At 42.3% G+C, this 20,744-nt stretch overlaps 1 pseudogene; it reads left to right on the plus strand.

Moving 5' to 3' along the window:
• The first annotated feature begins 2,363 nt into the window (after positions 1–2,363).
• LOC122688256 lies at positions 2,364–19,764 on the plus strand (annotated as a pseudogene).
• The last annotated feature ends 980 nt before the right edge of the window (positions 19,765–20,744 follow it).

Here is a 20,744-nt window from a genome sequence, read left to right on the forward strand (position 1 = left end):
CTAAAGGCTGTTAGAAACTAAGATTTCACTTTTCAAGAGTGTACACACAGAGTTGCTTTTTCCCCATTGCAGTTTTAAGGCAATATATTGAAAATGAGAGAGTCAATTCCTAGGCAGGTTGATAAGAAGTCTAGGAGTCCCCAAGGACAGAGGGTCTGGAATTCTCAAGGAGGAAGAAAGGACAAACTTTTTTGTCCCTCTACATTCCTTAGGATTATATAACAATAATGTATCCTGCTTGAAGAAAGTCTCTGGAAAAAACCTTCTGGCTAATCCTGTTATCTTATGGTGTAAATTATGGGAGTAGGTCTAGTGAGGTCTTTACAACCTCCAGACATTCTTTTGATTCACTGTAATAACTAATTAGAGAGTATATAATTTCATTGCTAACACTAGCAAGGGGGTACTCTTTCTGCCCCCTTCTGATGCCTATGTCAGAAGCTTTCTCTATCTCCTTTATACTTCAATAAAACTTTATTACACAAAGCTCTGAGTGATCAAGCTTCGTCTCTGGTGCCGGATTGAGTTCTTCTCCTCCAGAGGCCAAGAATCCCAGTGTCTCTGCGTGGTTCAATGACAACCTTTCAGAAAATTGCCTGGTGGCCTGCCAGGGCCACCCCAGTGATGCTCCTAGCTACTGCCAGTGTTCTCTTCCATCTCTCTTGTTCTGGCACTGCTCTCCACTAAAGCAGAGGCTACTGCTGCCAATGAGGATGCATATACATGTAAGGAGCATATCTGGTTCTAACCCTCGCCCTGCCTCTGAACAGGGCAGAGGCAGCCAGTGACATCTTGGGATCTGTGAAGTGGGAATGGGGGATCCCTGCATACACTCCAGAGGTGGTGAAGCTAGCTCCAGGGCAGAGAACACCAACACCTGAGCTCCCAGCCCTGTACAAATTTGATAGGGAGCAAGGCCAGCTCAGTGCTGTGGCCCTCTGGCCCTGAGCAAGTCTCTAAGCAAGACACAAACACTGGGGGATAAGGTAAAACCAGCCCATAAGCGCGGGCCCAAGCTCTCTGTCCCAAACCAAGATGTAAACTAGATATAAACAAGACGTAACTGGGAGAAATAAAGAACCCCCCAGGGCTTCTGCTCCAGCTCCTCAACCATTGACTTTACTCCTCAAGAGGGCAGTGACAGCCCCTGTTCATACCTGGCTCTGGTTTGCCTCTTGTATTCCAGCCCTACCTCCCACCAAGGTGGTACCTGCCAGCACAGAGCAGGGGAAGATGCAGCTTATGTTCACTTTGGATCTAGCTGTCCCACCAAAGCCACTGGGTACACACTGACTGCATAGGGACACTCCCATGTAAGAACACACCTTCTTACCTTCAAGACCAGCAAAGTGACTGTTTCAACTAGTTTCATACAGACATAGAAAGTTAAACAAAATGAGCAGAGGAATATTAAAGAAAGAAAGAAAGAAAGAAAACCTGAAAAAAGTGCAAATGAAAAAGATATAAATATTAATAATTTACCTGAGTAAGAGTTCAAAAAAACAGTAATAACAATGCCGACTAAATTAGGTAAAAGATTAGATGAACACAGCAAGAATTTTAACAGAGAACTAGAAAGTATAAAGGAAAATAATACAGAGATGAAGAACACAGTAACTGAAATGAGAAAACATCTAGGGGCGGTGGAAGAAGATGGTGGAGGAGTAAGACAGGGAGATCGCCAGCCTCTCCACAAATACATCAAAAACTCATCAAGATATGGAACAACTCCTACAAAGCAACCTTTAGACGACAGCAGAAGACCCCAGGCCTCCAGGGGGACACGCTAAGCTCCCAGAAATGAGGTAGGAGAGAGGACAGGAGACGTAAAAAGGAAGCAGGTGGAGAACTTCTGGGCAGGAGCTTGTGTCCCAACGGAGGGAGGGAGTCCTGAAACAGAAGGAGTTTCTGTGCGCAGGCCCAGACAGGAGCTGCGGAGTTTCGGAAAACCAGGCAAAACAGGGACTTAGCGGGCAGAAAACAGAGACAGCTGCCCTTGTCAGCCTGTGGCCCCAGCCAGCTGGTGGGCTTGGGGGACCGAGAGTGGGGAGGGATACAAACCTAGTCAGCACACACAACCCTTGCAGCTCAGAGGGCGGGCCCAGGTAGCCTAGTGTGACACAACGTACACAGCCCCGGGGAGTGCACACAACCCTCGCAGCACAAAGGGAGGGACCGGGGTGCCGACAGAAGGGAGCCATACAAATTTGGGCAGCGCATATAATCCTCGCGGCACAGCTGAAAGAATAGCACGTGAGCCCCGCGACCAAGAGGGCAGGCAGTGAGATAAAGCAGGTGCACACAAACCCCACGATGCACAAGGCTGGCAACGGGAGTCAAAACAAATCCACACGAGTCCTGCGATGCAGGGGAAGGGCCCTGGAAGCCGAGACAAGTGCACACAACCCCACAACGCAGAGGGCGCACCCGGGAAGCCAAACCAAGCTCACACAAGCCGGGTGACACAGAGGTGAGCCCAGGGGGCTGAGGGAGGCCCACAAAAGTCTCCACAACACAGAGGACACAAGAAAAGATGCACAAAAGCCCCTGCCTAGCAAGCTTCAGCCAGCAGCACAGGGCAGGACAGGGGAACGGGCGATGATCCCAGGGACAAGAAGGGGACTGGCAGCAGAGCAGATATGCTGAGAGCGCCACTTTGAAGCGGCTGCGGAAATAGACGCATGGAACACTGCCAAAGCCAGAAAGACTGCCCAAAGGCATAGTGAACACATAGACACTCCAAAACTACTAGGCCTTGCACTGCCCTTCGGAGAGACGAGATCCAGCTCCATCAACCAGAACACAGACACAAGCTCGCGGGCAACAAGGAAAACGTCACAGGACACTGATCCAACCCCGACCACAGGGGTAGACTCCACAACTAAGAACTACGACCTTGAGAGCCTTTTCTCTTTTACCTTTTATTTTCCTTATAAATCACACTGGTTATTCCCCTACATATCTCCACCAGCACATTAGCCTTTTGTTGTGCTGTGGAGTTTTCCTCTTTGGATTTCTTATCCAAAAAGAAAAAAAAAATCATTTTAAGATTTTTCTTCTCTTTTTCACCCTTTTTTTTTCTTGATGAGTTTTTTTTAATTTTGTTTTTGATATATTCAACTGATTTTCCTATAGTTCTTTACTGGCAGTAGCTATTTCTGAATATATATTAATCTTTTCCACATATGTCTATTCATCTTTACTTTTCTTTTTTCTCTTTTCTCTCTCCCTTTTTTAATCCTCTTTTCCACCCCTTCCTTTTGTCTTTTCCCTGTCTTCTCTTTTTTCCTTTCTTTTTCTTCTCCCTTTTTCCCTTCACTCTTTCTTTTTTCACCAAGTAAGTTAAATTGTTGAGCTCTTTTTGCCCCAGCTGACCCTCTGCTCCTGCTCATATTTCCAGATTCAGCATTAGCTAGCTCTGCTTTTAATTGATTGGTATCACTTCTGGTTTCCCTTCTTCACCAAGCCAATCTCCTGCATTCTTTTCTTTAGAACACTTTTGGTTATAACTGTATGTGTGGTAGTGTGTGTATATATCTCATTATTTCTGTAATTACCTGTTTGATCTCCCTCCAATAAAGTTATTGGTTGATCTTCTGTGGAAACTGTGCAGGCTGGCTCAGAGTATACAGAGTGAAGTGAGTCAGAAAGAGAAATATAAATATCATATACTGACAAATATATATAGAATCTAAAAAGATGGCACTGATGAATTTATTTTCAGGGCAGCAATGGAGAAACAGACATAGAGAACAGACCTGTGGACGTGGGTGGAGGAAAGGAGGGAGAAGGGGAGACGTTTGGAGTGAGTAACATGGAAATTTACGATCCCAAATGTAAAATAGACAGCCCATGGGAATTTGCTTTATGACTCAGGGAACTCAAACAGGGGCTCTGTGACAGGTTGAAGGGTGGGATGGGGACAGAGATGGGAGTGTAGTCTGGGAGGGAGGGAATATGGGTGTCCCTATGGCTGATTCTTACTGCTATATGATAGAAAACCACAAAATTATTTAAAGCAATTACCCTTTAATTAAAAACTTTTTAAAAATTAAAATAAAAAAAACTGAAGTGAAAATTACACTAGAGGGAATCAAAAGCCAATTAGGTGATACAGAAGAACACATAAATAAACTGGAAGATACAACATTGGAAATCACCCATTTGAAACAGGAAAAAGAAAACAAATTTGGAAAAATGAGGCTAGTTTAAGGGACCTCTGGCACCACATCAAGTGTACTGATATTTACATTATAGGGGTGTCAGAAGGAGAAGAGAAAAATAAATAGAAACTGTACTTGATGATGCTATGGCTCAAAACTTGCTGACCCTGAATAAGGAAACAGACAGATAGGTACAGGAAGCAGAGAGGATCCCAAACAAGATGAACTCAAAGAGACCCACGTGAGGACATATCATAATTAAAATGGCAAAAGTTAAAATTAAAAAGGTCATTTTAAAGGCAACAAGAAATAAAAAGTCACAAATTAAGGAACCCAATAAAGTTATTGGCTGATTTTCTGCAGAAAGTGTGCAGAATAGGCAGGAGTTTAGTGATGTATTTAGAGTGCTGAAAGGAAAGAAAATGCAACCTAGGATACTTTTACCCAGCAAGCTTATCTCTCAGATTTGAATGAGTTATAAATAGCTTCTCAGACAAGCAAAATCTAAGAGTTCATCAATATTAAACGAACCTTATAATAAGTGTTAAAAAGTCTTCTTTATGTGGAAAAAAAGACGACAACAAGGAAGAAAATATAGGTGGAGGAACTTCCCACTGGTAAAGGCAAATTTATAGTAAAGGCTGCGGATTAACACTTAAATTAGCTTAACAAAGATTAAAAGATACAAATTGTAAAAACCAATTATAAGTGCAATAAACAGTTATAGGATAGAATGATAGTGTAAAATATGACATTGGAAACACAAAACGTGGAGAAGGGAGTAGAAAATGTAAAGCTTTTAGAATGACTTTAATGACTATCAGTTTAAAACAAGTAGAATTACTTATAGTCACTATATAAGAACTATATGGTTTTCTATATATAGGTCTTTTGTTTCTTTAGGTAGATATACTCCTAAGTATTTTATTCTTTTTGTTGCAGTGGTGAATGGTATTGTTTCCTTAATTTCTCTTTCTGTTTTCTCATTGTTAGCATATAGGAATGCAAGGGATTTCTGTGTGTTAATTTTATATCCTGCAACATTACTGTATTCATTGATTAGCTGTAGTAATTTTCTGGTAGAGTCTTTAGGGTTTTCTATGTAGAGGATCATGTCATCTGCAAACAGTGAGAGTTTTACTTCTTCTTTTCCTATCTGGATTCCTTTTATTTCTTTTTCTGCTCTGACTGCTTTGGCCAACATGTCCAAAACTATGTTAAATAGTAATGGTGAGAGTGGACACCCTTGTCTTATTCCTGACTTTAAGGGAAATACTTTCAATTTTTCACCATTGAGGATAATGTTTGCTGTGGGTTTGTCATATATAGCTTTTATTATGTTGAGGTATGTTCCTTCTATTCCTGCTTTCTGGAGAGTTTTTAATCATAAATGGATGTTGAATTTTGTCCAAGGCTTTTTCTGCATCTATTGAGATAATCATATGGTTTTTATCTTTCAATTTGTTAATGTGGTGTATTACATTGATTGATTTGTGGATATCAAAGAATCCTTGCATTCCTGGGATAAAGCCCACTTGGTCATGGTGTATGATCTTTTTAATATGTTGTTGGATTCTGTTTGCTAGAATTTTGTTAAGGATTTTTGCATCTATGTTCATTAGTGATATTGGCCTGTAGTTTTCTTTTTTTGTGGCATCCTTGTCTGATTTTGGTATTAGGGTTATGGTGGCCTCATAGAATGAGTTTGGAAGTTTGCCTTCCTCTGCAATTTTCTGGAAGAGTTTGAGTAATATAGGTGTTAGCTCTTCTCTAAATTTTTGGTAGAACTCAGCTGTGAAGCCATCTGGTCCTGGGCTTTTGCTTGCTGGAAGATTTCTGATTTCAGTTTCGATTTCCGTGCTTGTGATGGGTCTGTTAAGATCTTCTATTTCTTCCTGGTTCAGCTTTGGAAAGTTATACTTTTCTAAGAATTTGTCCATTTCTTCCAAGTTGTCCATTTTGTTGGCATAGGGCTGCTGGTAGTAGTCTCTTATGATCCTTTGTATTTCTATGTTGTCTGTTGTGATCTCTCCATTTTCATTTCTAATTTTGTTGATTTGGTTCTTCTCCCTTTGTTTCTTGATGAGTCTGGCTAATGGCTTCTCAATTTTATTTACCTTTTCAAAAAACCAACTTTTAGCTTTGTTGATTTTTGCTATGGCCATATGACCCAGCAATACCACTCCTGGGCATACACACCGAGGAAACTAGATCTGAAAGAGACACATGCACCCCAATGTTCATTGCAGCACTGTTTATAATTGCCAGGACATGGAAGCAACCTAGATGCCCATCAGCAGACGAATGGATAAGGAAGCTATGATACATATACACAATGGAATATTACTCAGCCATTAAAAAGAATTCATTTGAATCAGTTCTAATGAGATGGATGAAACTGGAGCCCATTATACAGAGTGAAGTAAGCCGGAAAGATAAAGACCAATACAGTATACTAATGCATATATATGGAATTTAAAAAGATGGTAACAATAATCCAATATGCAAAACAGAAAAAGAGACGCAGATGTACAGAACAGACTTTGGGACTCTGTGGGAGAAGGAAAGGGTGGGATGTTCTGAGAAAATAGCATTGAAACAAGTATACTATCAAGGGTGAAACAGACCACCAACCCAGGTTGGATGCATGAGACAAGTGCTCAGGGCTGGTGCACTGGGAAGACCCAGAGGGATGGGATAGGGAGGGAGGTGGGAGGGGGGATCGGGATGGGGAACACATGTAAATCCATGGCTGATTCATGTCAATGTATGGCAAAAACCACTACAATATTGTAAAGTAATTAGCCTCCAACTAATAAAAATAAATTGAAAAAAAAAAAAAACTAAAAAAAAAAGAAGAAGAACTACATGGTAACCACAAATCAAAAAACTTCAATATGTATACAAAAATCAGAAAGAAAGGACCACAAATGTAACACTAAAGAAAATCATCAAACTACAAGTGAAGAAACTAAAAGAGGAAAAGAACAGAAGTGAAGTGAAGTCACTCAGTCGTGTCCAACTCTTTGCGATCTCATGGACTGTCCTCTGCCAAACTCCTCTGTCCATGGAATTTTCCAGGCAGGAATAGTGGAGTGGGTTGCCATTTCCTTCTCCAAAAGGATAACTACAAAAAACAACCAGAAAACAATTAAGAAAGTGGCATTAAATACACACTTATCAATAATCATTTTTAAATGTCAATGAATTAAATGCTCCAGCAAAAGACATAGGGAGGGTGATTGGAATTGAAAAAATAGAAAAACAAGATTCATCTATTTGCTGCCTACAAGAAACTTACTTCAGAGGTAAAATACATGGGCTGAGACTGAGGAGAAGGAAAAGCAAATGCAAACAAAAGAGACGCTGGGACAGTAACATCATAACATACAAAGAAGCGTCTAAAACAAGTTTATAATAAAATACAAAGAAAGGCATTGTATAATGGTAAAGAAATCAATACAAGAAGAGGATATAATATTTCTAAACATATTCACCCAACACAGAAGCACCGAAACATATACATTAAACAGACACAAAGGGAGAAACTGACAATTATAAAATAACAATAGAATACTTTAACACCCTTTTTACATCAACGGACAGATATCCAGATAAAAAATCAATAAAGAAACATTTGCCATAAATGACACAGTCAATGAGTTGGACTTAAAGGCCATCTACAGGACATTCCATAAAAAAATAGCAGAATGAACATTCTTTTCACCTGCACATGGAATGTTCCCCAAGATAAATCACAGACCACAATAAGGCTCAATAAATATAAGAGACTAGAAATTATAAATGCTAGACCACAACAAGCTTCAACAAATATAAAAGAATAAAAATTATTTTAGGTATCATTTCCAACCACAACAATATGAAACTGGGAATCAACTACAGGAAGAAAAATGGGAAAATAACCAAACACATGGAGACTAAAAAATATACTACTAAAATCTCAATGAATTAGCAGAGATAAAAGAGGAAATAAAAAAATATCTTGAGCCAAATGAAAACACTGTTTTCCAAAATCTATGGGACCCAGAAAAAGCAGTTCTAAGAGGGAAGTTTATAGCAACACAGGCATACTTTAAGAAATAAGAAAAATATCAAGTAAACAATCTAATCTATCATCTAAAGAAATTAGAAAAAGAAGAACAAAGCCCAAAGTCAGCAGAAAGAAGGAAATAACAGTGATCAGAGAGGAAGTAAGTAAAAAAGATCCAAAAATTAATGAAAAAAAAATTTTTGAAAAGATAGACAAAACTGATAAATCTTTAGCAGGCTCATTAAGAAAAAAGAGATATATAAATACCCAAAATGAGAAATAAAAGAGGAGAAATTACAACCAATATCACAGAAATACAAAAAAAAATCATAAGAGAATACTAGAACAGCAAACTGTCAACAAATTGGACAATGTATAAAGAATGAATAAATTCCCAGAAACAATCTTCCAAGACTGAATCAGAAAGAATAGGTAATCTGAATGGATGAGTAATAAGTAAGTAAAGTTGCTCAGTCGTGTCCAACACTTTGCAAACCCACAGACGGTAGCCTACCAGGGGTAGCCTACCAGGGGTAGGCTCCTCTGTCCATGGGATTCTCCAGGCAAGAATACTGGAGTGGGTTGCCATTTCCTTCTCCAGGGATGAGTAGTGAAACTGAATCAGGAATAAAAAATCTTCTAACAAACCAAAGTCCAAGACTGCATGGCTTCACAGGGGAATTCTACCAAACATATACAGGAGTTTACACTTATCCTTCTCAAACTATTTTATAAAGTGAAGAGGAGAAAATACTCCCAAGTTCATCCTACAAGGCTACCATTACCCTGGTACCCAAAACATACAAAACACTAGAAGAAAGGAAGTTAAAGTCCTATATTCCTAATGAATATAGATGTAAAATTTCTCAACAAAATGTTAGCCAAAAAAATCAAGTCATATTTAAAAGAATCATACATCTGATCTAGTAAGATTTATTCAGTGCTATAAGGGTAGTTCAATACCCACACTGATCAATGTAATACAGCACACTAACAAAAGGAATTACAAAAAGTCACATGATATAGATGGAACATAATAACGCCATTTATGACAAACCCAGAGCTAATGTCATACTCAAAAGGTAAAATCTGAAAGCTTTCCTTCTAAAATTAGGAACAGGACAAGAATGCCACTGTCACCATTTCTATTTTACCTAGTATTGGAAGTCCTAGCCAAGGACTCAGACAAGAAAAAGAAATTTTAAAGGTATTCAAATTGGAAGGAAAGAAATAAAACTGTCACTATTTGCAAATACTATGTATGATACTATGTATAGAAAACCATAAAGTGTCTACTAAAAACCTATTAGAACTAATGAATGAATTCAGTAAAGCTACAGGGTATTAGATAAATATACAGAAATTGGTTGTTTTGTATACGTACTAAAGAACTATCAGAAAGAGAAAGCAAGGAAAAACCCATTTACACTTACATCAAAAAGAATAAAATACCTAGGAATAAACTTAACCAAGGTGGTAGAGACTTATAATTTGAAAAGTATAAAACACTGATAAAGAAAATTGAAGGTGATACAAATAAACAGTAGATATCTTGTGTTCATGATTGGAAGAATTAATATTGCTAAAATGTGCGTACTACCCAAAACAACCTACAGATTTAGCACACTACTTATCCAATTACCCAAAGCATTTTTCACAGAACTATAACAAATGATCCTAATTTATGGATGAATTTTACTCTGAATAGTCAAAACAATCTGGAAAAAAAGCAAACAAACAAAGCTGGAGGTATAATTCTTCTTGACTTCAGAGTATAATTCAAAGCTACAGTAATCAAAATCGTATGGTACTGTCATGTAAACAGACACATAGATCAATGGAAGAGAATAAACAGCCCAAATATAAACCTACTCATCTATGGTCAATTATTTACAACAAAGGAGTCAAGAATATGCAATGGAGAAAAGATATATTTTTCAGGGGTTCTGGTCAGAGTTGGGGATGAGCCAAGTATCTATGATCTAAACTGAAGGGGTACAGTTTGTTGTTGTTGTTCATTTGCTAAGTTGTGTCCAACTCTTTGGGACCTATGGGCTGCAGCATGCCAATCTTCCCTTCCTTCACTATCTCCCAGAATTTGCTCAATCTCATGTTCATTGAGCTGGTGATGCCATCCAAACATCTCATCCTCCGTCCACCTTCTCCTCCTTCCCTCAATCTTTCCAATCATCAGGGTCTTTTCCAATGAGTCAGCTCTTTGCATCCGGTGGCCAAAGTACTTCAGCTTTAGCATCAGTCCTCCCAGTGAATATTCAGGGTTGACTTCCTTTTGGATTGACTGATTTGATCTCCTTGCTGTCCAAGGTACTGCTCATCTAAACTGAAGGGTTAGAGATTGATATGTACCCAAAGTTTCTTTCCAGTACAAAGATTCTCTGCTCATTTGATTCTGTTACATGCTGGAAAAGCCATCAGAAACTTTCAAAGGACAAATGTCCTGAGGCTACGGCCAACAATGAAACCTACCTCAATATTAGGAAAGAAGGAAAGAGAAGCCTTTGGAATAATGGTGGTGTTTCACTAGGAGGAGGGGGTTGGAGGTAGGCAGCCAGGGTAAAGATGATGGCCCAGCACTCAGAGGATATGGATAATAACTAAGCCTCCTACAACAGGTCCCATAATCCAACTGACTACAAAATCTTGCTGGGGTACTATCAACTAGAAAAACCTACTTCATACAGTCAGATGGCAACAGTGTACTGACTCTTTGTCCACATTGAGTATAATGGGTGCTACTACCAGGAAAGTGACAACATCCTCTTGCAGCTGCATCAGCCTGCAAAATTTTCTGACTCCGTCCATACCATCTGCCTCCCAGAAGCTAATATACAGTTGCCCACTTTTATCTTCTGCTGGATAACCAGCGGGGGGATGATCACTGAGCAAGGTGAGTGGGGGCAGAGCAGACAAGAAGAGCGAGGGCTGAGGAGGAGGAGAGGGGACTGCAGTGACTATTGCAGGGCCCTTCCAGCCCTGTTAGCATGTCCTTCTAATGCTTCAAGTTTCCTTCAGACCATGGCTCATCTGTAACTTTTGAAATCAGGATCTTGAGCTCTTTGACTGAGCCATTCAGGATTCCAACCTAACTCCCTGGTACTGTTTGGACAAGCCCCTTCAGGACCCCTTTTGAGCTTCCACTGCAGGTAGAAGTACTTGGTGCAGCAGCAAGGAAATGAAGGTAGGCCTGCTTTCTGGCCAGGAAGGTTAAGTTGGGCATTTAAGGCTTAAGAATATTTACAAGTCCCTCATACCTTAACTCAAGTGAAACTTAGCCACTCTGCCCGCTTGCTGGGCATGTGTATTTTTAGACTGAGAGAGAAATCTTGAGCAAAGAATTTTGCACTAAGGTGAATATCTTTGATTTAGAAAAATAATAACATTGAGCGAAAAAATAGAGTGTAAATTTGACATGATTTGTAGGGTCATGATTTTGCAGAGTATTTCAGTGGAGGCATTTGGGGCAGGACTTTCTTTGCTGTGCAGGCCAGTGCCAGTGTTCCTGCTCCTGGCCACAAATGTCACAGTGCCTCATCATGAGAACAGCCAACTCTCCAACATTTCCAAAGACATCTCCTGGGATGGACTGTCACTTCTTAAGAACCACTGGCAAAGCAAGAAGGATTCTGCAAGACAGGTGACAGGATAGGTGTTGGGACATGAAGGGAAGTCACAGGCTGGAGCAGCCTCTAGGACAGGGGAGCAACTGACACTAAAGAAGTTCCCAGCCGGCACCTGTCCTTCCCTCTCCGTAACCTCCAGTGTCCACAGCTGCTGGGCCTGTGCCGGTCCCATGACATGTGAGGCACGTGGGGCAAGCACCACATAGGAGCAAGCCATCACCAGCACACTGTGCTGCTCAGGAGGATGGGAGGCCTCCCATCTGTGAACAAGATCTGGAAGTAGCACTCACATGGAGAGTGTCCCCTGGAGGGTGCTCCTCTAGAAAGCAAGGCCATGCCTCATTTGTCAAGCCACCTAACCACCACGAGGCATCATTGGGTATATCACTGCTACACCTTGGCCAAACCAGGACCCAGGTTTCCACCCTTTATGCCTCTGCTTCTGTTTCTACATGGCAGCTAGATTAGTTATTTTTTAAACATACACAGACCTTTCAGTGGTTTCCTAGTGTGCTTAGAATGAAATCCAAGCTCCACATCCTAGTGAGGAAGGCTTGTTTGCTCTGGACTTGGCTATGATATTGCCTCATCTTTTTCACCTACTTCTCTGCCCAGTGCAGCCACAATGACTTCCCTCCTCATTCTCCCCATCATGGGTCCCTCATGTTTGCTCTTTCATCTGCAAGATATCTTTCCCCCTCACCTTTGCACATCCACTGAAGGCTTCTCCAATCCTGGCAACTAGAACTGGCAGCATCTCCATTAGCAGGAAGGTTAGAGAGCGAGCTGGTTTCTCTCTCAGGTCCATCCCACCTCTGAACCCCTCTCCCTTCACTTGCAGAGTTCCTGCTTTCTACCAAAATGCTGCAGGAAGCAGAGGTCAGCTTTTAGGACAGTCAGGTTCATGAATAGCTTTTGCAGCAGCCAGGGCCGAACGTCCAAAGAATTCTTAAAAAGGATGGCATGGTGTGTGCTGCAGACTTCCTGACAGGAAAGTCTGTCTGTGGAGTAAGTGACATGGGTTGCCTCTCCTCTCCTGCAGCATCTGTCCCCTCTTCTCTGTCTTCTGTGAGCCCTTCCCCAGTCCCTGACTTCCTCTTCCTGGCCCAACCCAGCATGATGTATCAGAGCTGAAGCACAGAAGCCCTCAAAGGGTGCTGGTCCATTCCTTCTATTTTCTTTATAACTTTTAGAAGGTTTGTTGAAGGATAGCACACATAGAAAAGGGCATACTTTGCAAGTGTATTATTGGATGCGTCTTTTAGAAATTGACACATTCATGTAACCAGCATCCAAATGATCTTCCTCATACCCCTTTCTTTTACCCCAGAGTAGCCTTGACCTGCTGCTAATGCCCTGTATGTTTATGTCAGGACTTACATGAATGGAACCTCACAGGACACACTTTCAGTTCCCTTCAGTCACTGTTTTATGTGTGAGTTCTGCCTGTCTCGTGTGGAGTTCCTGTTGTGTGTCCTATTGCTGCACAGCATACCTGCTTATTGCTGTGTGAACATACCATCATTTCCTTTTTCCATTCTTGTGTTGGTGGCATTTGGGTAGTTTCTGCTTGAGATCCTTGCAAATAGCACTGTGGCGAACATCCTTGTGCACATGTTTCAGTTTTTAGTGTTCATGGAATCACATTTTGGTTGGGTATAATGCTTGGAGTAGAATTACTGTACCATAAAATGTGCACATGTTCATCTCTTCTGGATACTGGAGACCAGCCTTCCACCCTGCTTGGACACATTTGCACTCCCTCTGGCAATGACCGCTCCACTTGGCCACCAGGACTTCACATTGTCCACATTGGGGCTTAACCATTGCATGTGTTTTTAGTTTGTGTTTCTCTGATAAATGATGAAGGCAAGCACTTTTTCCTGTGTGTATTGCCTTTTTTGTAGTATCTATCCAAGTTGTTTGCCCTTCTTCAAACTGAACTGTGGGCCGTGAGTCCAGTGGGGCCTGTGTGCCCTGTCGGCGTCTTCTCCCATTCTGCGCGGTGCTTCTGTCTTAGCGGGGAGCTGAAGCTCAGGAAGGAAAGAGGACAGCGCACTATCAAAGGCAGCTTGAAAGAGCCGTGTCCTTCTCTGAGACTGTGCCCCACGAGCTTCTTCACACGTTCTCCTCTCTTCCTGCACCTTCTTTCTAGCACTTTCGCTGTCTCAGAAACAAACTGCCATCTTCAAACAGACCACATGACGCTTCTCTCCTCTGCCCACCGCCCTAATTCTCTGCCAGCTGTCCCAACAGGACTCATCCGGGGTGTCATCCTTGCTCCCTCTTGCTCGCTCACTTCTCCTTCTCATCTCGTCTCATTTCGTCAGACAGCAGCACCTACCACTCCCCCACACTGCTTTTTTTTTTTTCATTTATTTTTATTAGTTGGAGGCTAATTACTTTACAATATTGCAGTGGCTTTTGCCATACATTGACATGAATCAGCCATGGATTTACATGTGTTCCCCATCCCGATCCCCCTTCCCACCTCCCTCTCCACCCAATCCCTCTGGGTCTTCCCAGTGCACCAGCCCCGAGCACTTGTCTCATGCATTCAAAGATAATGCCAATACAGTATACTAACGCATATATATGGAATTTAGAAAGTTGGTAACGATAACCCTATATGCAAAGCACACTGCTCTTATCAAGATAACCAAAGGCCTCAGCTTCCTTGGGACTGCTCGTGGGCATCAGACTTCCTCCCACCCCCACTCAGCAGTGCAGCCTGCAGCGTTTTTCATCAGGCTCTGAGGGTGGCCACTCCGGTGTCACCTGCTCTCTTTCTCCTCCTTCTGACACCAGCCTCCCAAGGACGCATCCCTCAGCGTTCATCCTCATCCTGTTTTTCTTGCCTTGCTCCATTCTGTCCTCAGATGGCAAGGAAGGGTTACTATGTGGCCTAAGTTCTGTGTCTCAACCATTTCTTCCTTGTCTTTGTTACCCTTGCTGCCACAGTCGTGTCCTGACTGGTGTCCCTGCGGTTTCTTGACCTCCCGCTGACTGAGTTCTACCCAGCCCCAGAACCAACCTACCATTCATTTAGAATCCGGTCTAGGTCACATCACCTCTCTGCTGGGTGTCCTTCAGTGCTCCCATCACCTCCAGCCCCTGGCTGATGCGGACTGGGGGTGGGGCTTGTAACTGTAGGCCACCCCTGTCTGCATCTCCAAGAGTCAGACCTTGCTCATCTCTCCCATTTTAGCTTAGAGGAGCTCTCTGAAGACCCTCCTCTGCACACTTCTATTTCACCTCTAGAGCCTGCAGATGTGGCAAATCTATTGTCTATGTTATGTTATGCATCATCTCCTTGTTTCCCACATGCAGAATGTGCTCAGTCATGTTCTGAATGAATATATAAAGATTGAATATGGAAGGGTGGAGGGGTGCTGTGTTTCCTTGGTTCCACTTTTTGGCCCTGTGGGATGGAAGAACTATGTACCATAGTGGCAGATGACTTCCTGCCTTGGCATCCCACACTCAAAGTCTCTCACATTCTTCTGGAAGTCCCTTGGGATTCCCTTCAATTCCAGCCACCCCGCCAGCCTCAGCATAGGCCTCAGCTCTTTTCTCTGAGCACATCTCGTGGCTTGGCATTTCCTGAAGAAGTTTAACCAAGAAACTGAGGGAAAACTAGAGACCATAATGAGTCAAATGCAAAAGCTCAGGTGTGATGGTTTTGGTCACCACCTCCTGTACAGTATTATGAACCTCAGTCCGTAGTTCTTCAGGCACCCTGTCTACCAGATACAATCCCTTGAATCTATTCATCACCTCAATTGTATAATCATAAGGTATTTTATTTAAGTCATACTTGAATGGTTTTCCTTACTTTCTTCAATTTAAGCCTACTTTGCAATAAGGAGCTGATGATGTGGGCCACCATCAGCTCCAGGTTTTACCTTTCCTGACTACACAGAGCTTCTCCAATTTTGACTGCAGAAAATGCAATCAGTATGATTTCCATATTGACTATCTGGTGATGTCCATGTATAAAGTCATCTCTTGTGAAAAAGAAATGCGGGAAGGCAAAGTGGTTGCCTGAGGAGGCCTTAAAAATAGCTGAGAAAGAGATATGAAAGACAAAGCAGAATGGGAAAGATATACCCAGTTGAATGTAGATTTTCAAAGAATATCAAGGAGAGAAAAGAAAGCCTTCTTAAGTGAACAATGCAAAGAAATAGAGGAAAACAATAGAATGAGAAAGACTAGAGATCTCTTCAAGAAAATTGAAGACACCAGAGAATATATATATTTTTTTCATTTATTTTTATTAGTTGGAGGCTTATTACTTTACAATATTGTAGTGGTTTTTGCCATACATTGACATGAATCAGCCATGGATTTACATGTGTTCCCCATCCCGATTCCCCCTCCCGCCTCCCTCCCCACCCGGGGAATATATTATTTACACATGTGCACAATAAAGGACAGAAGCAGTGAGGACCTAACAGAAGCAGGATGAAAGGTTGTTCCTGAACCATGAAAGACGCCAGGATTCTTGGCCTCTGGAGGAGACGGATTCAATCTGGGGCCAGCGACGAGGCTTGATCGCTCAGAGCTTTTGTGTAATAACGTTTTATTAAAGTATTAAAGAGATAGAGAAAGCTTCTGACATAGACATCAGAAGGGAGCGGAAAGAGTGCCCCCCTGCTAGCCTTTAGCAGAAAGTTATATAGCTATTAGCAGGCTGCCAATTAGAGAAAGGAAATGTCTCAAAACTCAGAGAGTGGCACCAGGCCCCTCACCCATGCATTTTGAAATAACATTGGCACAAGGTGAGTCATCCTGGGCCATAAAACAATTGACACGAATCTTGAAGAAAAGCAGGTTTCCAAACAAATACACAGTCTCACTAACATGGCTTAAGAGAACACTTGCATGAGCAAAGTGTGCTGGTTTGTCAAGTCAGTTCTGAGTCTTAGGCAGAAGACTTGTAGAAAGACAATCTAAGGTAAAGACATAGTTCATTAACATAGCTTAAGAAAAATATTTCCATAAGAAAACCACATTGGTTAGCTCAAGGTCTGAGAAAAGTTAAGTTCAGGTAGAACCAGTGTCATCATGGCAACATAGAATTTTAAAAGGAACCTCCTGTTAATTTTGTATAGAGAAGGGGGAAAAAATCTGACACTTGTAGTTTATTTCCTTCTACTGCTTAAGAGAGAGATAAAAAATGCCTGACACTTGCAGTCTAGTTCTTCCATTTGGAGACCCCTAGCCTTCCTGCCTGTTACCCTCTCAAGAAGAGATTAAGAAGAGGTGAAAGAATACACAGAAGAACTATACAAGAAAGGTCTTAATGACCTGAATAACCATGGTGGTGTGGTCACTCTCCTAGAGCCAGAAATCCTGGAGTGTGAAGTCAAGTGGGCCTTAGGAAGCATTACTACCAACAAAGGTAGATGTAGAGATGATGGAATTCCAGCTGAGATATTTCAAATCCTAAAAAATGATACTGTTTAAGTGCTGCACTCAATATGCCAGCAATTTGGAAAACTCAGCAGGGGCCACAGGACTGGAAAAGATTAATTTTCCTTCCAGTTCCAAAGAAAGGCAATGTCAAAGAATGTTCAAACAACCATTTGAATGTTCAAACATTCAAACAACCATACAATTGTGCTCATCACATGCTAGCAAGCAATGCTCAAAATTCTTCAAGCTAGGCTTCAACAGTACGTGAACCAAGAACTTCAAGATATACAAGCTGGATTTAGAAAAGGCAAAGAAACCAGAGATCAAATTGCCAACATCCGTTGGATCATAGAAAAAGCAAAGGTATTCCAGAAAAGCATACACTTTACTGACTACAATAAAGCCTTTGACCATGTGGATCACAACAAACTGGAAAATACTTGAAAAGATTTGACTACCAAACCACCTTACCTGTCTGAGAAACCTATATGCAGGTCAAGAAGCAATAGTTAGAATGTTATAATGGGACACAGAACAGCTGACTGGTTCAAAATTGTGAAAGGAGTACATCAAGGCTGTATATTGTCACCCTGCTTATTTAATTTGTATGCAGAGTACATCATAAGAAATGCCAGGATGGATGAATCACAAGCTGGAATCAAGATTTCCAGGAGAAATATTAACTGTAAGGCGAGTGCAGACAAAAAGAGAGTGAACCAGAAAGTCAGGTAAGAAAAGGAAAATTTATTAGAAGGAAATGAGAGGGCGACTGGCCCTTAAGGAGAACCAACATCCTCCTTTTCTGACAGGATCTTTCTTATATCCCACCGATGAAAAATTATCTAAAGGGATGGTTAATTTTTAGCCTGTAGTTGAGTCCTGTGGTCACGTAGCCAGAGATCTGGAGTCTGGTGGTCTCCAGCCTTGAGAAGGTAGGTGCCAGTGAGAAAACAGAGTCGTTTGGGCAAGTTGGTCAGTTTCAATGATCCCTGTGATTTTATTCTTTGTTTGCAAGGTCAACATAATGAGCCATCTTAACAATGAACCCCCATGTGGGCCCTATCATTAACAACCTCAGATAAACAGATGATACCACTATAAAGGCAAAAAGTGAAGGTTAACTAAAGAGCCTCTTGATGAGGGTGAAAGGGGAGAGTGAACAAGCTGGCTTGAAACTCAACATTCAAAAAACTAAGATCATGGCAGGGGTCCCATCACATCATGGCACATAGAGGGGGAAACAGTGAAAACAATGGCAGATTTAATTTTCCTGGGCTCCAAAATCACTGCAATGGGTGACGGCAGCCATGAAATTCAAAAACACTTGCTCATTGGAAGAAAAGCTATGATGAGCCTAGACAGCATATTAAAAAGCAGAGATATCACTTTGCCAACAAAGGTCCGTATAGTCGAAGCCACAGTTTTTCCATTAGTCATGTGTAGATGTGAGATTTAGACCATAGAGAAGGCTGAGGGCCAGAAAATTAATGCTTTTGAATATTCATTGGAAAGACTCATTCTAAAGCTGAAGCTCCAATACTTTGGCCATATGATGCAACGAGCTGACTCATTGGAAAAGACCCCGATGGTGGGAAAGATTGAGAGCAGGAAGAAAAGGATATGACTGAGCATGAGATGGTTGGATGGCATTACCAACTCAATAGACTTGAGTTTGAGTAAACTCCAGGAGATAGTGAAGGACAGGGAATCCTGACAAACTGCAATCTGTGGGGCTCACAAAGAGTAGGACATGACTTAGTGACTGAACAACAAAAATGATGGGTGGGATACAGTGCTAGGCTAAGGAGACAGCTGGCAGTTTCTAGTCCTGCCATGGTCGTCCTTCAGGACATTAGAGGGCACCTTTTCTCAAGTGGGGTGGGAGGGAAGAAGACTTGCATCCTGAGTCTGGGGTGCCCCTGTGTATTCTTGTAGATGTGAAATGGGCTCTAGGGCCTCACCCTTGAGATTTTGATTCAGAAGGTCTGCAGTGGGACCCCTGTGTCTGGACCTTTCAAACTGCCCATGTAATTCTGACGAGAGCAGCTCACTTATATCCTTGTCTTGCCATGAGGCCTCCTAAACTCCTCTCTAGTTTCCTCACACTTTCTGAACAATGCCTGTCCCTCTCCATGTTGGTCTGCATGACTCATGCTCTCTGTTTCCTCAGGGAGATTCTGGGGGAGCCCTCGTCTGTGAAGTGAATGAAACCTGGTATCTAATTGGGCTGTCCAGCTTTAACACACTCTGCCAGAAGTCTGTAGGCCCCAGCATCTTCACCAGAGTCTCCCACTACAACCAATGGATCACTGAGAAGCAGAAAGCCTCTCCCAATCCTGATCCTTCTATTGCTCCTTCTGAGGAGAAACCTCCTGCTCTGATCAACTTTAATTTTCTAAGCAATGTCCACAATCCCTGGAGCTTCCTAGCCCTTGTGGTTTCACAGACCTTCCTCCTGCTGCTGATTTTCCACTGGACAATGTGGCTCTGACAGACACAAAGCTAGTTCATCATCGCTTTTCTTCCAAGGAGCAAGTGATTTTTAATTTCATGGCTGCAGTCACCCATGGTAGTGATTTTTGGAGCCCAAGAATATTACATCTGCCATTGTTTTCACCGTTTCCCCTTTTGTGTGCCATGAAGTGATGGGATTCCTGCCATGATCTTAGTTTTTCCCCTGGCTTTCTCCCCAGAAGCCTATCTGCATTTTTGCCAACTGGCTCTACTTAAATGTGTTCAACTCTGAGCCCTTCCTCAGTCTGACTCTGCTCCAGGCCTGGATAAAATAAAAATAATGGAAGAAGCCTCCGATCTTGTTTCTGAGTTATCAGAACCACCTCATACCCCCACCCCAACTGTGCTTTGAGCTCCTCCTTGGGCCTGGGTGGGAAAAGACAGGGGCACTGAGTGGTTGGCAGGCCATCTAGAGCTGGATCTTCCTTGAGGAATCTTCCAGAAGAGCTGGCATGGCTCAGGGACAAAGCATCATGCCTCAGGGCCTGCAGGGCCCTGAGAGTCAGCATCATAGTCACTGTAGAGGTGGGTGATTTCCACCAAGCTGATAGTCCACTGGGGCTCTGTTTGAAAATAGCAACCCTAGAGGAAGGTGATCTCTACATCCCAGTCACCCTAGAAGTGGGTGATCTCCACCAAGCTGATAGGCCTCTGGGGCTCTGTTTGAAAGGCCTGATTGAAGGGGCACTGGCCACCACGCTCACATCAGCAGCCAGAGTTCTCGTCCATGCATGGCTCAGCTCCAGCCTGTTGTCCCTGGACCCACAGCCCTGTCCTCTGATGGTCTCCTGGGGCCCAACCCGCAAACCCCCTGTGGACTTGCCATGCCCTTCAGTGGCTGAGGTTGGACTAACCCAGGACCTCCTGGCCCGGCACTGAGTCCATAAGCCATGTCCTGAGCTGTGCCTGGCAAGCACATCTGGGTCACAGAATCTTAATGAGTTAGCAGAGCTCTCA

This window comes from Cervus elaphus, chromosome 33 (genome assembly GCF_910594005.1).
Source record: "Cervus elaphus chromosome 33, mCerEla1.1, whole genome shotgun sequence".
Classification (NCBI taxonomy): Eukaryota; Metazoa; Chordata; class Mammalia; order Artiodactyla; family Cervidae; genus Cervus; species Cervus elaphus.